The 16,305-nt window shown below is 44.2% G+C and overlaps 1 protein-coding gene across 1 annotated transcript in view; it reads left to right on the forward strand.

Moving 5' to 3' along the window:
• dcc (DCC netrin 1 receptor) overlaps positions 1 to 16,305 on the forward strand; it is an 868,461-nt gene that overhangs the window by 715,746 nt on the left and 136,410 nt on the right. The gene's annotated exons all lie outside the window — the stretch shown is intronic.

A 16,305-nucleotide genomic window follows, 5' to 3' on the forward strand; every position in this document is an offset into this window, starting at 1 on the left:
TCTTATGAGCGCATCTTTCAGCTTCTGCAGGTGTCTGTTGCGATCCTCCTCATCTGAGCAGATCTTGTGGATACAGAGGGCTTGATGTAGGGATGGCTTCTTTAACGTGTTTAGGATGGAAGCTGGAGAAGTGGAGTATCGAGAGGTTATCCATGGGCTTGCGGTACAGTGAAGTGCTGAGGTGACCGTCCTTAATGGAGATGCGCGTGTCCAAGAATGCAACCAATTCCGGAGAGTAGTCCATGGTGAGTCTGATGGTGGGATGGAACTTGTTGATGTCATCATATAGTTGTTTCAGTGATTGCTCACCATGAGTCCAAAGGAAGAAAATGTCATCGATGTATCTAGTGTATAGCATCGGCTGACGGTCCTGTGCGGTGAAGAGGTCTTGTTCGAACCTGTGCATGAAGATGTTGGCATATTGAGGTGCGGATTTGGTTCCCATGGCTGTTCCATGTGTCTGGATGAAGAACTGCTTGTTGAAGGTGAAGACATTGTGGTCCAGGATGAAGCGGATGAGTTACAAAATTGCATCTGGAGATTGGCAATTGTCGGCGTTGAGTACTGAGGCAGTTGTAGCAATGCCATCGTCGTGGGGGATGCTGGTGTAGAGTGCCGAGACATCCATTGTGACGAGGAGTGCTCCTGATTCAACTGCTCCATGTGTGCCGAGTTTCTGTAGGAAGTCCGTAGTGTCGCGACAAAAGCTGGGGGTTCTTTGTACAATGGGTTTCAGGATGCCCTCGACATAGCTGGAGAGGTTCTCGCACAGGGTCCCATTGCCTGATACAATGGGACGGCCGGGTGTGTTTGCCTTGTGTATCTTCGGGAGGCAGTAGAGATCTCCAACAAGGGGAGTACGTGGGATGAGAGCACGGAGGGTGCTCTGAAGGTCCGGATCAAATTTCTTGATCAGTCTGTTGAGTTGACGGGTGTGTTCTTTGGTCGGATCTGCAGGTAACTGTCTGTCGTGTTCCTCGTTGTTCAGTTGTCGGTACACTTCTTTGCAGTAATCCGTTCTATTCAGTATGACGATGGCCCCTCTTTTGTCTGCTGGTTTGATGACAATGTTCTGGTTGGTCTTGAGAGCGTGGATGGTGTTGCGTTGTGCTTGGGTGATGTTCGGGGCTGTCTTGTGAGTGTGGCTGACGCATCTCCTGACGGCTTGGACATACATGTCAAGTTGAGGGCAGCGGCCTTCCGGAGGAGTCCAATTCAACTCTTTCCTCTTCGGTTGCTGCACCACGGATCTCTCTGTCGGCTGTTCCGGTTCATTGGCTGTCTCATTGTGTTCGTTGTTGGCCTGTTGGGGTTTGTGGAAGAACTCCCACAGCCTCATTCACCTGATGAATTCCTCTGTGTCTGCTGCAAGACTGATGGGGTCCATTTTGGTGCTGGGGCAGAAATTGAGCCCTCGGCTGAGAACTTCGATTTCATCTGATTGAAGTGTGTAGTCCGACAAGTTGACAATGGACTTCCCTGCAGTGGTACTGTTTTCTACTGTGGTACCGGGGGAGGCTTGGTTGCTGCTGGTGGTGATACCGAGTTTCTCAAGTTTCCTGTTCTTGGTGTGCATGTAGATGACGTAGTTCCTTTTCCAGGCAAGAGTGTTCTCTTCCTGTTGGGGAACACTTCAGCGGTCACGGGCATTCGGCCTCTGATCTTCGGGTAAGCGAACTCCAAGGCGGCCTTCGCGACACACGACAGCGCAGAGTCGCTGAGCAGAGACTGATTGCCAAGTTCCGCACACATGAGAACGGCCTCAACCGGGATCTTGGGTTCATGTCACACTATCTGTAACCCCCACGACTTGTCTGGGCTTGCAAAATCTCACTAACTGTCCTGGCTGGAGACAATACACAACTCTTTAACCTGTGCTTAACCCTCTCTTCACTCACATTGCCTGTACCTTTAAGACTTGATTACCTGTAAAGACTCGCATTCCAACCATTATTTTGTAAATTGAGTTTGTGTCTTTATATGTTGAGATGTGTGTATTTTGACGCAAGGAGTGTAGTGAACAAAATGAATGAGCTTAGAGCGTGGATCACTACTTGGAAGTGTGATGTGGTGGCTATTTCAGAGACTTGGTAATCTCAGGGTCAGGACTGGATACTTCAAGTGCCGGGTTTCAGATGTTTCAGGAGGGACAGGGAAGGAGGCAAAAGAGGTGGGGGAATGGCACTGTTGATCAGGGATAGTGTCACGGCTGTAGAAAAGATGGATGCCACAGAGGGATTGTCTACGGAATCTCTGTGGGTGGAGGTTCGCAACAGGAAGGGGTCAATAACTTTACTGGGTGTTTTCTATAGGCCGCCCAATAGTAGCAGGGACGTGGAGGAGCAGATTGGGAAGCAGATCCTGGAGAGATGTGATAATAACAGAGTGGTCGTGATGGGAGATTTTAATTTCCCAAATATCGATTGGAATATCCCTAGGGTAAGGGGTTTAGATGGGGAGGAGTTTGTTAGGTGTGTTCAGGAGGGCTTCCTGACACAGTATGTGGATAAGCCTACAAGAGGAGAGGCTGTACTTGATTTGGTATTAGGGAATGAACCCGGGCAGGTGTCAGATCTCTGTGGGAGAGCATTTTGGGGATAGTGATCATAACTCTATCTCCTTTACATTAGCATTGGAGAGAGATAGGATCAGTCAAGCTAGGAAAGTGTTTATTTGGAGTAAGGGCAATTATGAGGCTAGTAGGCAGGAAATTAGAGGCATAAACTGGAAGGAGTTTTTCTCAGGGAAATGTACAGAAGAAATGTGGCAAATTTTCAAGGAAAATTTGTCTGGAGCTCTGCACAGCAATGTTCCAATGAGACAGGTGAGTTATGGTAGGTTACAGGAATCATGGTGCACGAAAGCTGTAACGAATTTAGTCAAGAAGAAAGGAAAAGCCGACAAAAGGTTCAGGAAGTTAGGTAATGTTAGAAATCTAGAAGAGTATACGACTAATAGGAAGGAACTTTAGAGGGAAATTAGAAGAGCAAGAAGGGGTCATGAGAAGGCCTTGGTAGACAGGATAAAGGAAAACCCCAAGGCATTCTACAGGTATGTTAAGAGCAAGAGGATAAGATGTGAAGGAGTAGGACCTATCAAATGTGAAGGTGGGAAAGTCTGTATAGAACCGGTAGAAATGGCAGAGGTACTCAATGAATACTTTGCTTCAGTATTCACAGTGGAAAAGGATCTTGGTAGTTGCAGTGCAGACTTGCAGTGGACTGAGAAGATTGAGCATGTGGACATTAGGAAAGAGGATGTGTTGGAGCTTTTGAAAAGAATCAAGTTAGATAAATTGCCGGGACCGGATGGGATGTACCCCAGGTTACTGTGGGAGGCGAGGGAAGAGATTGCTGAGCCTCTGGCGATGATCTTTGCGTCATCAATGGAGACGGGAGAGGTTCCGGAGGATTGGAGGATTGCGGATGTGGTTCCGTTATTTAAGAAAGGGAGAAGAGATAGCCCGGGAAATTATAGACCGGTGAGTCTAACCTCAGTGGTTGGTAAGTTGATGGAGAAGATCCTGAGAGGCAGAATTTATGAACATCTGGAGAGGAATAGTATGATCAGAAATAGCCAACATGGCTTTGTCCAAGGCAGATCATGCCTTATGAGCCGAATTGAATTTTTTGAAGATGTAACTAGACATATAGACGAGGGAAGACGGTAGATGTAGTTTATACGGATTTCAGCAAGGCGTTTGATAAGGTGCCCCATGCAAGACTCATTGAGAAAGTGAAGGGGCATGAGATACAAAGGGACATTGCTTTGTGGATTCAGAACTGGCTTGCCCACAGAAGGCAAAGAGTGGTTGTAGATGGGTCTTTTTCAGCATGGAGGTCGGTCACCAGTGGAGTGCCCCAGGGATCTGTTCTGGGACCCTTGCTCTTTGTGATTTTTATAAATTACCTGGATGAGGAAGTGGAAGGATGGGTTGGCAAGTTTGCTGATGACACAAAGGTTGGTGGGGTTGTGGATAGTGTAGAGGGATGTCAGCAGTTGCAACGAGATATAGATAAGATGCAAGACTGGGCGGAGAAGTGGCAGATGGACTTCAACCCAGATAAGTGTGTGGTGGTTCATTTTTGCAGGTCGAATAGGATGAAAGAATATAATATTAAGGGTAAGACGCTTGGCAGTGTGGAAGATCAGAAGGATCTTGGGGTCCGGGTTCATAGGACACTCAAAGCAGCGTCGCAGGTAGAGGCTGTGGTTAAGAAGGCCTATGGAATACTGGCCTTCATCAATAGAGAAATTGAGTTTAGAAATCGGGAGATAATGCTGCAGCTGTATAGGACCTGGTCAGACCCCACCTGGAGTACTGTGCCCAGTGCTGGTCGCCTCATTACAGAAAGGATGTGGGAGCCATAGAAAGGGTGCAGAGGAGATTTACAAGGATGTTGCCTGGATTAGGTGGCATGCCTTATGAGGATAGGTTGAGAGAGCTAGGTCTTTTCTCCTTGGAGAGGCGAAGGATGAGAGGTGACTTGATAGAGGTGTATAAGATGTTGAGGGGTATTGATACAGTGCATTCTCAGAGGCTTTTACCAGGGCTGAAATGGTTGCCACAAGAGGTCACAGGTTTAGGGTGCTGGGAAGTAGGTACAGAGGAGATGTTCGGGGTACGTTTTTCACTCAGAGGGTGGTGGGTGCGTGGAATTGGCTGCCGGTAGTGGTGGTGGAAGCGGATTCGATAGGGTCTTTTAACAGACTTTTGGGTAAGTTCATGGAAGTTACTAAGGTAGAGGGTTATAGGTAAGCCTAGTAGGTAGGGACATGTTCAGCGCAACTTGAGGGCCGAAGGGCCTGTTTGCTGTAGCTTTTCTATGTTCTATGTTCCAGATGCCCTGTTTGTGAACTGAACTCCCACTCATAAGAACATAAGAAATAGGAGCAGGAGTAGGCCATCTAGCCCCTCGAGCCTGCCCCGCCATTCAATAAGATCATGGCTGATCTGACGTGGATCAGTACCACTTACCCGCCTGATCCCCATAACCCTTAATTCCCTTACCGATCAGGAATCCATCTATCCGCGCTTTAAACATATTCAGCGAGGTAGCCTCCACCACCTCAGTGGGCAGAGAATTCCAGAGATTCACCACCCTCTGGGAGAAGAAGTTCCTCCTCAACTCTGTCTTAAACCGACCCCCCTTTATTTTGAGGCTGTGTCCTCTAGTTTTAACTTCCTTACTAAGTGGAAAGAATCTCTCCGCCTCCACCCTATCCAGCCCCCGCATTATCTTATAAGTCTCCATAAGATCCCCCCTCATCCTTCTAAACTCCAACGAGTACAAACCCAATCTCCTCAGCCTCTCCTCATAATCCAAACCCCTCATCTCCGGTATCAACCTGGTGAACCTTCTCTGCACTCCCTCCAATGCCAATATATCCTTCCTCATATAAGGGGACCAATACTGCACACAGTATTCCAGCTGCGGCCTCACCAATGCCCTGTACAGGTGCATCAAGACATCCCTGCTTTTATATTCTATCCCCCTCGCGATATAGGCCAACATCCCATTTGCCTTCTTGATCACCTGTTGTACCTGCAGACTGGGCTTTTGCGTCTCATGCACAAGGACCCCCAGGTCCCTTTGCACAGTAGCATGTTTTAATTTGTTTCCATTGAGATAGTAATCCCATTTGTTATTATTTCCTCCAAAGTGTATAACCTCGCATTTATCAACGTTATACTCCATTTGCCATATCCTCGCCCACTCACTCAGCCTGTCCAAATCTCTCTGCAGATCTTCTCCGTCCTCCACACGATTCACTTTTCCACTTATCTTTGTGTCGTCTGCAAACTTCGTTACCCTACACTCCGTCCCCTCCTCCAGATCATCTATATAAATGGTAAATAGTTGCGGCCCGAGTACCGATCCCTGCGGCACGCCACTAGTTACCTTCCTCCAACCGGAAAAACACCCATTTATTCCGACTCTTTGCTTTCTGTCGGATAGCCAGTCCCCAATCCACTTTAACACACTACCCCCAACTCCATGTGCCCTAATCTTCTTCAGCAGCCTTTTATGGGGCACCTTATCAAACGCCTTTTGGAAATCCAAAAACACCGCATCCACCGGTTCTCCTCCATCAACCGCCCTAGTCACATCTTCATAAAAATCCAACATGTTCGTCAAGCACGACTTTCCCCTCATGAATCCATGCTGCGTCTGATTGATCGAACCATTTCTATCCAGATGCCCTGCTATCTCCTCTTTAATAATGGATTCCAGCATTTTCCCTACTACAGACGTTAAGCTGACTGGCCTATAGTTACCCGCCTTTTGTCTCCTTCCTTTTTTAAACAGCGGCGTAACATTAGCCGTTTTCCAATCAACCGGCACTACCCCAGAATGCAATGAGTTTTGATAAATAATCACTAACGCATCCACTATTACCTCTGACATTTCTTTCAATACCCTGGGATGCATTCCATCCGGACCCGGGGACTTGTCCACCTTCAGTCCCATTAGTCTACCCAGCACTGCCTCTCTGGTAACATTAATTGTATTAAATATTTCTCCTGCTGCCAACCCTCTATCGTTAATATTTGGCAAACTATTTGTGTCCTCCACCGTGAAGACCGACACAAAAAACTTATTTAAAGACTCAGCCATATCCTCATTTCCCACTTTTAGCTCCCCCCTCTCGTCCTCCAAGGGTCCAACATTCACTCTAGCCACTCTATTCCTTTTTATATATTTATAAAAACTTTTACTATCATTTTTTATATTAATTGCTAGCCTAGCTTCATAGTCTATCCTTCCTTTCTTTATCGCTTTCTTAGTCTCTCTTTGTTGTTTCTTAAATTTTTCCCAATCACTTGTTTCTCCACTATTTTTGGCCACTCTGTACGCAGCTGTTTTTATTTTAATACTCTCCTTTATTTCCTTCGTTATCCACGGCTGGTTCTCCCTTTTCTTACAATCCTTGTTTTTTGCTGGAATATATTTTTGCTGAGAACTGAAAAGGATCTCCTTAAAAATCCTCCACTGTTCCTCAGCTATCCTACCTGCCAGCCTGCTCTCCCAGTCTACCTTAGCCAATTCATCCCTCATCCTATCATATTTCCCTCTGTTCAAACAGAGGACACTGGTTTGGGACCAAACTTTCTCCTCTTCCATCTGAATCAGAAATTCGACCATATTGTGGTCACGAGACCCAAGAGGGTCCTTCACTCACCTGATGAAGGGGCAGCGCTCCGAAAGCTAGTGGCTCTTGCTACCAAATAAACCTGTTGGACTTTAACCTGGTGTTGTGAGACTTCTTACTGTGTTTACCCCAGTCCAACGCCGGCATCTCCACATCATGACTTAACCCATAGTCATACTTCCTTGAGATAGTGTTCAAGATTAACCTCTCTATTTCAAATAGTACAATACAAGTTCCTCCTTATCCATCACAATTCAAGCCAGAAGAAGCTGTGTTTTTTAGCTTTTGTCTCTCTCTCTCTCTCTCTCTCTCGATCAACCTACTTGTCCTTCCCAATACCTTTTGTTAATCATTAGAAAGGTTTTGCATGTTTCAGTTCTGATCTTAGCTTTTTTTGAACAGACGCACCTCATGGCCACTATCTTCTTTTTAATTCTCTCTTCTGTTCCCCTTTGAATCTTACCTCCCACATTCATCCCTTCCCACTTTGATTTACACGTACGCCCTTTATCTCCCTGTCTTTGGTTTACTCTGCTCCTTGGAAGATATTAGACCTGATCACTCAGGTTGAATTAAAAGACAGCATGGTGTTATTTCAAAGAAAAGCAAGGGAGATCTCCCCATTGTCATGGCAAATCCTTCAAACAACATCACCAGAAACATTATCTGGTTATTATCACATTGCTGTTTGTGAGAGCTCGCATTGTGCAAATTTGTTGTCACCTTTTCTACATGACAGCAAAAACTGCACTTCAAAGTCCTTAGACTGGATGTAAGTTCTTTCTTTTCAGTTTATTCCATTTTTATTCACCTTCACTTGGGGGCCCTCGTTATGAATGTACTTCAGTGCTTTAGTTTCTTTGATCATTCATCTGTTATTCCCTCAGAGTAAACTGGAAATGCTTGAAATAAACAGCAGCTCATGGAACTTCCCTGGAGAGAGGAACAGAGTTAACTCTTCACGTTAGAGATGTAACAAGTTTTGAGACAGGCAAAGGGGGAGGGGGGAAAAGAATTAAAGGTATTTTAATGAAGGAAATTTGCCATTCTTATCCAGTCTGATTTATATGTGACACCAGAAGCACAGCAATGTAATTGACTATTCACCAGCCTCAGCAGTGATCTAGCAAGTTTAAAGTTTATCAAGTTTAAAATTGATTTATTCATCACAAGTAAGGCTTACACTAACACTGCAATGAAGTCACTGTGAAATTCCCCTAGTCACCACACTCCGGCACCTATTCGGGTCAATCCACCTAACCAGCACGTATTTCAGACTGTGGGAGGAAATCGGAGCACCCGGAGGAAACCCACACAGACATGGGGAGAATGTGCAGACTCCACACAGACAGTGACCCAAGCCGGGAATCGAACCCGGGTCCCTGATGCTGCGAAGCAGCAGTGCTAACCACTGTGCCACCCAAGCCAATGAGTTGTATTAAATCACTATGTTTGCAACCATTTACGAAGGTGGTAAGTCACCTCCTTCTCAAGGCCATTTGATATGGTCATAAATGCTGTTCTGATCAGTGATGCCCTCATCCTGCCAATGAATTTTAATAAAAACTGAAGATGACAAAGGTAAAGAAAACCAACAGAAAATCCATCAGCGAGAGAGAAGCAGAACTTTAAAATATGAGTTCCGAGAATGGCAGTGAACCAAACACTAATACAAAATCTGAAATAAAAAAACAGAAGATGGTGGAATTTACTAGCAGAGCAAGCAGCATGTGTGGAAGAGCAAAACATTTTCTCTCATGGTTTCTAAAAGGTCAGGATGGATTTGGAAGTGGCTGAGTCTGCTTTTTCGCACTGCCAGTCATTTTGTGGCTTCAGCCACATGACTGTGACCCTGAGCCATTTCTGGAGTGGACAGGTCAGAGTCTGAATGGTCTACATGTGCCAGGTTAACCCTTGAGGGGAGTTTGGTCCAAACGACCCTGATTCGGCACCAACTGAGATCTTCAGTCAGCTGGAATCATGGCCAGGCAACCATGGCAATTTCACATTGGGAAAATGAGGGGTGAGCTTCATCCTGCCAGAGTCACCCCCCCACCCACAACAGTCATGGCCGCTGGGCTACAGCTGCAGCTGCTGACCATCCTGTGGAAGGGTTTTCCCCTCTAAGATCACGGCCAGGCAGCTGTAACATTCCTAAATATGAAGAATGCTGCCCTATGCTTCTGAGGCTGCCTCGTTATGTCTCCATCACTGGCAGTTCCCACCTCTGTGGGTGGGTTTGTTAACATTTCAGTGTTGGAGTGCCTCCCATTTGTCCTCCAGCAAAGGACATCTGTCCACCATCTTTAAATGGATGACTATCCTGCTTCCTGCCATTAATTAGCCTGGTCACTTAAAAATTCGGATGGGAATATCTGAAACATCCTTGCAAAGTCTGGACATGGAACAAGTTCCCAATCTTGGACCGAAAATCCAGCCCAATGTTTCAGGCTAATCATTTGTTTTATTTAATCGGAATTTGAAAAACATGTATGCCAATTGGAAGCAACTACAGATGCAGGGGAAAGGGGGAGAGGAGAGGAAAAAATAAAGGGAAAGTCTGCAATAGGGTGGAAGGCAGAATAGATTAAATGACAAAAGGGTTGATGATGATGCAAAAGGAGATGGTAATGGGATAAGTAAAGAAATGAAGGATAGGCCTGGGAGATGTAGATATGGTTATCAATGTTTAGCAACATGTTTTTCAAGTTCCCCTGTTTGATTTTCCCTTGATGCAAAGATACTCAACAGTTCTTCACGGAATGGCTGTCAAGTAACTTTGATATGTAGTTAATGGGGAAAAAAAATAATTTATGCGGTGCCACATCAAGCAATGTTCTGCAGACCGTTTTAATTCTCCAGGGTTGTCAGCACTGTTCACTGCCATCCACATTGGTTACTTCAGTGATAACAATGTGGAAACTTGGATGGGCCGTGCAAGCTGTGGCCCACAATACTGTCTAAACTGAAGAGTCTGTGGAAGTCTACATTGTTCACTGAAAGTCAATTCGAGTGGAGCTCCACAAACAAATCTTTTCCCTAATATGTTTCTATCAATCTTTGAAATTATTTTTCTGTGTGCTTGCATTCTGTTGGTCAATCCAATTGGCCAGAAGTTCTCTAAGCCAGGACTTGCCCTCTCCCAGATGGGGCTGGAAACTCATACTGAGCGGGGCAGCTGGCTTCTTCATGAGTGGGCTCCTTTTTTAGTTGGGTGGTGGGGAACATGGCACCTTGAAGAATCCAGCCCTTAGTAACTGTTTTGTGTGCTTACATTGACCTCAATCATGTTGTGCTCGCCATTAGATAAATGTTCATGCATCATTAGACTATGTACTGAATCTGGCTCATTTCTGAATCTGATATGGCCTGTTTCCTTGTCAACTTCAGGCCATATTGTTGCAGAAAACCATGTCAAGCACGCTCAAGAATTATCATGACTTTTCTGACATGTGCTTGTCGGCTCATCCCAATCTGTATGTATTACGATCAAAGCAAATAATGGCTGGGCACAACTGCCTGAGTCTTGGGATGTGGAAGCACTTCTCAAGCAGTTCACCTTCTTTGATCAGGAATTTGTGGTGTCTTTCCCATTGAACATTTTCCTCCTCTTTTTGACACTTGTTTTATATTTTAACTCCTGACATCATTGCCCCTTTTCTTGCCTCATTACACTTCTGATGCTTTATTGAATATTCAGGCCAGATTCTTTTATAATTGTTCAAACAACCTATTAAACTTTTAATCTTCCTTACTTACATTTTTCTGATCTGTCAATCCATGCCCTAGGTGCCCGCAGACTAACAGAAGTTGATAGATCTCAGATCTGTAATTATTACGATTTGCTTCCAAACTTCTCTCCTGATGTTAAGGTTATGCCCCCTTGCCCTAAACTCCCCCATTCGCAGAATGAGTCTATCTATACCCTATCAATTCCTTCAAAAGTCTTTAAAAATTTCAGTCAATTGCACTTTACCTTTCTGTATTCCTGCCGAATACAGTAATCTTTCCTCATAATCTGATCCTTGGAGCATTGGTAGCACTCTGGTGAAATTTTCCCACATTTCTTTCAAGGATGAATATATCCTTTCCAAGATGCAGTGCTCAGAACAGTACGCAGTACTCCTGATGTGGGCTGGAATTCTCCAGTCTCATTCGCTTCTCCATCGCTGCCAGCGAGAATGGAGAATTTGGCGCCCAGTCAAAACTCTATTCACTGCAGCGGGACTGGAGAACCTCATCCACAGACGAGGTAGGATAATTTTGGCCATGATCTAACCAGGGCTTTGTAGCAGAATTTCCTCCCCTTAATGTTCAAACCCATTGGTTGTAAATGTTAACATTTCATTTGCCTTTTGGGTTTTTTTTATATTTGACATCTTAATTGGGAGACAAAAGAGGAGATTGCAGGGGCTCTGACCCAAATTTTTAATTCCTCTCTGGCCATGGGGGAACTGCTAGAGGACTGGAGAACAGCTAGTGTGGCTCTGCTATTTAAGAAAGATTGTAGAGGTAAACCAGGGAACTACAGACCAGTGAGTCTTATGTCAGTAGTAGGGAAACTACTGGAGAAAATTCAGAAGGAGAAAATCTATCTCCACTTGGTGAGGCAAGATTTAATCAGGGATAGTCAGCATGGCTTCATCAATTTATTGAATTTATTGAGGAGGTGAGTGGATCTGGATGGTGCAGTTGCTGTAGTCTATATGGACTTCAGCAAAATCTTTGACAAAGTCCCACATGGATTAATGAAGAAGACAAATGCACATAGGACACAAAGTAATTTGAGGAAGTGGATTCACAAATTGATTTGGTTGTAGGAGACAGAGGGCGATGACAGAAGGCTGCTTTAGTGACTGGAAGAAGTTTAACAACACCAGGTTAAAGTCCAACAGGTTTATTTGGTAGCAAAAGCCACACAAGCTTTCGGAGCTCCAAGCTCCTTCTTCAGGTGAGTGGGAATTCTGTTCACAAACAGGGCATATAAAGACACAAACTCAACATGAGTTGACGTTGTTTTGTTTCTTAAAGACTTGATTAGTTGTAAGTATTCGCATTCCAACTATTATTCATGTAAATTGAGTCTGTGTCTTTATATGCCCTGTTTGTGAACAGAGTTCCCACTCACCTGAAGAAGGGGCTTGGAGCTCCGAAAGCTTATGTGGCTTTTGCTACCAAATAAACCTGTTGGACTTTAACCTGGTGTTGTTAAATTTCTTACTGTGTTTACCCCAGTCCAACACCGGCATCTCCACATTAGTGACTGGAAGCCAGTGTCCGGAGACGTATCACAGGGATCTGTGCTGGGTCCCCTATTATTCATCATTTATGTAAATAACATAGATGACAATGTGGGGGGTTGGATTTGTAAGTATGCAGATGACACAAATATTGACTAGGTGGCAAACAGCGAAGGTTGAGTGTCTTGGGCAACATGAAGATACAGACGGGATGGTCAAATGGGCAGATAAGTGGCAGATGGAAATTAACCCTGAAAAGTGTGAGCTGAAACATTTTGGAAGGAGTAATTTGACAAGGAAATATTCAATGAATGGCATGACACTAAGAAGTTCTAAGTAACATAGGGACCTTGGTATGTTTGTCCATAATTCTTTGAAGACAGAAGGGCATATTAGTAGGGTGCTGAAAAGGTATTTGGAATACTTGCCTTGATCAATCGAGGCATAGATTACAAAAGCTGGGAGTTGCGCAGAACTTTGGTAAGGTCACAGCAGAAGTACTGTGTGCAGTTTGGGTCGCCACATTTTATGTGATTGCACTGGATGGGGTGCAGACGAGATTCACCAGGTTGCTGCCTGGGATGGAACACTTAATTTATGAAGAGATGTTGGGTAGGCTTGGGTTGATTTTGTTGGAGCAGAGAAGTCTGAGAGGTGACCTGATCGAGGTGTAAAAGGTTATGAAGGGCATGGACAGAGTTGATAGGAAGCAGCTGTTCCCTTTAGTTGAAGGGTCAGTCATGAGGGGATTCAATTTCACGGTGAGGGGCAGGAGGTTTGGGGGATTGTGAGGAAAAACCTTTTTCCCAAAGGGTGATAACAGTCTGAAGTCTGCTGCTTAAGAGGGTGGTAGAGGCAGGTTGCCTCACATCCTTTAAAACGTACCTGGATGAGCACTTGGCATGTCATAATATTTAAGGCAATGGGTCAAGTGCTGGTAAGATTAAGTGGGAAGTCAGGTATTTCAAACATGTCACTGCAGACTCGATGGGCCAAAGGACCTCTTCTGCACTGTATGATTCTGTGATTCATTTAAGTGGGCCCCAAAATCTCTTTGGGTTTCCGCTGTGTCCAGTTTCTCACAAGTTAAAGAATATTTGGATCTTTTCTTTTTTGACTGAAAATGAATGACCTCACATTTCACTGTCAAAATTCATCTGCCACAATGCATTTAACATTTAACAATTTCTTTTTTTAATGTTATGCTCCTTTCTGTACTCCTTCCTATGCCACTGATCTTGATATTATTGGCAAAGATGTTTTCTATAGTTCATATGCGGGCGGCACGGTAGCACAGTGGTTAGCACTGCTGCTTCACAGCTCCAGGGACCTGGGTTCGATTCCCGGCTTGGGTCACTATCTGTGTGGAGTTTGCACATTCTCCTCGTGTCTGCGTGGGTTTCCTCCGGGTGCTCTGGTTTCCTCCCACAGTCCAAAAATGTGCGGGCCAGGTTGATTGGCCATGCTAAAAATATTGCCCCTTAGTGTCCTGAGATGTGTAGGTTAGAGGGATTAGCGGGTAAATATGTAGGGATATGGGGGTAGGGCCTGGGTGGGATTGTGGTCGGTGCAGACTCAATGGGCCGAATGGCCTCCTTCTGCACTGTAGGATTTCTATGATTCTTCTATTTCTATGGTAGAAAGAGGCCCCAGCACAGATCCTTGTGGGATGCCACTAGTCATTTCTTTCCAATTCAAGTGCATACTCATTAGCACTAATCACTGTCTGCTCCTGCCTATCCATTCTCCTAACTCGGTTAATAATTTGGCATTTCCATGAGCATCAATAACAATATCTTATGTGGAACCTTATCAAATGTCTGATAGAAGTCCATATAAACTACTTACATAGTTATTCCCCTATCAACTACTTTTCTTCTTGAAAAAAATCAATTAGGTTCATTAGGTTTGAGTAACCCTTTACAAATCCATATTGGCTGTCTCTAATGAGCTCAAATTTCTTGAAGTGCTCAGTTATTTGTCCTTAATTATAGATCCTTGTAACTTCCCCTCAAAAGTAGCTCTATTGTTTCCTGGTTTCATTCTCTCTTCTACTGATGAAGGCTGTAGATCTTAATCATATGAATTGTTCATAGGCTCATATTGTTTCCCCAATGCCTTTTTAGCAATGGCCAAACCACAAGTAATCTTCAAAAGAGATAAAGACAACTTTCTATGAGTTAATTAAGGCACTGTTCGACTGTGACTTTATGTCAGACTTTTTCTAAAGCGCAATGTGTAGAATTAAGGGCAAAATTGATCCTGAGACCTCTGGGACTTCACTTTAACAAGTTTTGCTCTACTAGGAATGAGGTTTTGTCTGAGAAGGAAAAACTGATCTTAAATTCCTTTGAGAGTTAAATTGTCATCCTGGGAATACTGGTAAGAATATACATTTGTCAAACCAGAGACGGCAAACAAGTCTGGTAATTACCCTGGTGCGATGCTATTTCACTGTCATTCACTGCACATGATGCCTGCTTTCTGGGGTATCTATTTACATTGCAAGTGGTATAGACAACCAAGGGTGAAAAGATATGGGTCTTGATTAAATCTTCTCGATTGTTAAAGTTCACATCCGTCAAGCTCAAAGAATTGCCTAAGGTTCAACTCTGAACATTTGAGAAAACGTAGAAAATCATGGAGCTATCGGAATTGTTTGCGACTCGATGTCTGCCTAAAAGAGCCATAACTTGCATTCACCTTCCAGTGGTAAGGAGGTGACACAGTGGCTAGCACTGCTGCCTCACAGTATCGGGGACCTAGGTTCAATTCCTGTCTTGGGTCACTGTCTGTGCGGAGTCTGCACGTTCTCCCCGTGCCTGCATGGGTTTCCTCCGGGTGTTCCGATTTCCTCCCACAGTCTGAAAGGTGCATTGGCTATGCTAAATTCACCCTCAGTGTACCCGAACAGGCGTCGGAGTGTGGCGACGAGGGGATTTTCACAGTAACTTCTGTAAGTCTACTTGTGACACTAATAAATGAACTTCAAACTTTTAAAATGGGGTTTAAAACACTTTAGTATGTTTTTTAGCCTTGGTGAAAGAAAGTATGCAGATTTGGATTATTATTCTCAAAGTTGTATTTTTCAAATCTCTTTTACATTTTCTTCAATCATAAATACATTGAAAGGATTCAGCAGAAGAAAATCTGTATTCGTCCCCCACTAATGGTCTAATGGGGGCACAAATCAATTTACCATAATTACTTAAATTCTGGAATTTTCAATATTTGCCTAAAAATAGCACTGTTCTAACAAGGCAGCAAGGTGATGTTTTTGGGTCATCAGTGTTTGGAATTCTCTCATATATTGAACATATTTGTTGGACAAATATATTTGATTGACAAGAGACAAGGGTCGTTTGGGGCGGGGGAACAGGAAAGTAGAGTTAAGACCACAAATTAGATCTGTCTTGATCAGCTGAATGGCCTACTCCTGCTCCTGTTACTTATGATCTTAATTTTATAAAACTTTCTTTTTGCTGTCCTCCTTTCTTCCCTCTCTGATTCCCCTCGGTTCCTCACATAATCCCAAACAGTGCTGGCAGGCCTCATTCACTGTTGTTTTCCAACTGTCATTTGAAGGGATAAGTTAAAGTGTTGCAACTCAGCTATTTCTTTGCTTTGTCCCTCTTTTGCTTCCTAAGTGGAATCCTTTGCTCCCTATCGCAATTGTGACTATGTTCAGAAACTTACTGAGTGTAGAATTACAAGTGTGAACCTAAGCCCAACTGTGGTGTTGCATTTGTTAAGATGCAAACAAACACCTAACAGCTTGGTTCCCTTTCCGAGTTTTCTCACCTCTCGTCCCTGTCGGAACCTCCTGTTTTTCAATCCTACCATCTTGGGAGTGTGAAAGAACCATAGATGTTAACTCACAGCCCAGCACTCGACCAGGTGTGATATAATG

The sequence above is a fragment of the Mustelus asterias genome, chromosome 1 (assembly GCF_964213995.1).
Source record: "Mustelus asterias chromosome 1, sMusAst1.hap1.1, whole genome shotgun sequence".
Classification (NCBI taxonomy): Eukaryota; Metazoa; Chordata; class Chondrichthyes; order Carcharhiniformes; family Triakidae; genus Mustelus; species Mustelus asterias.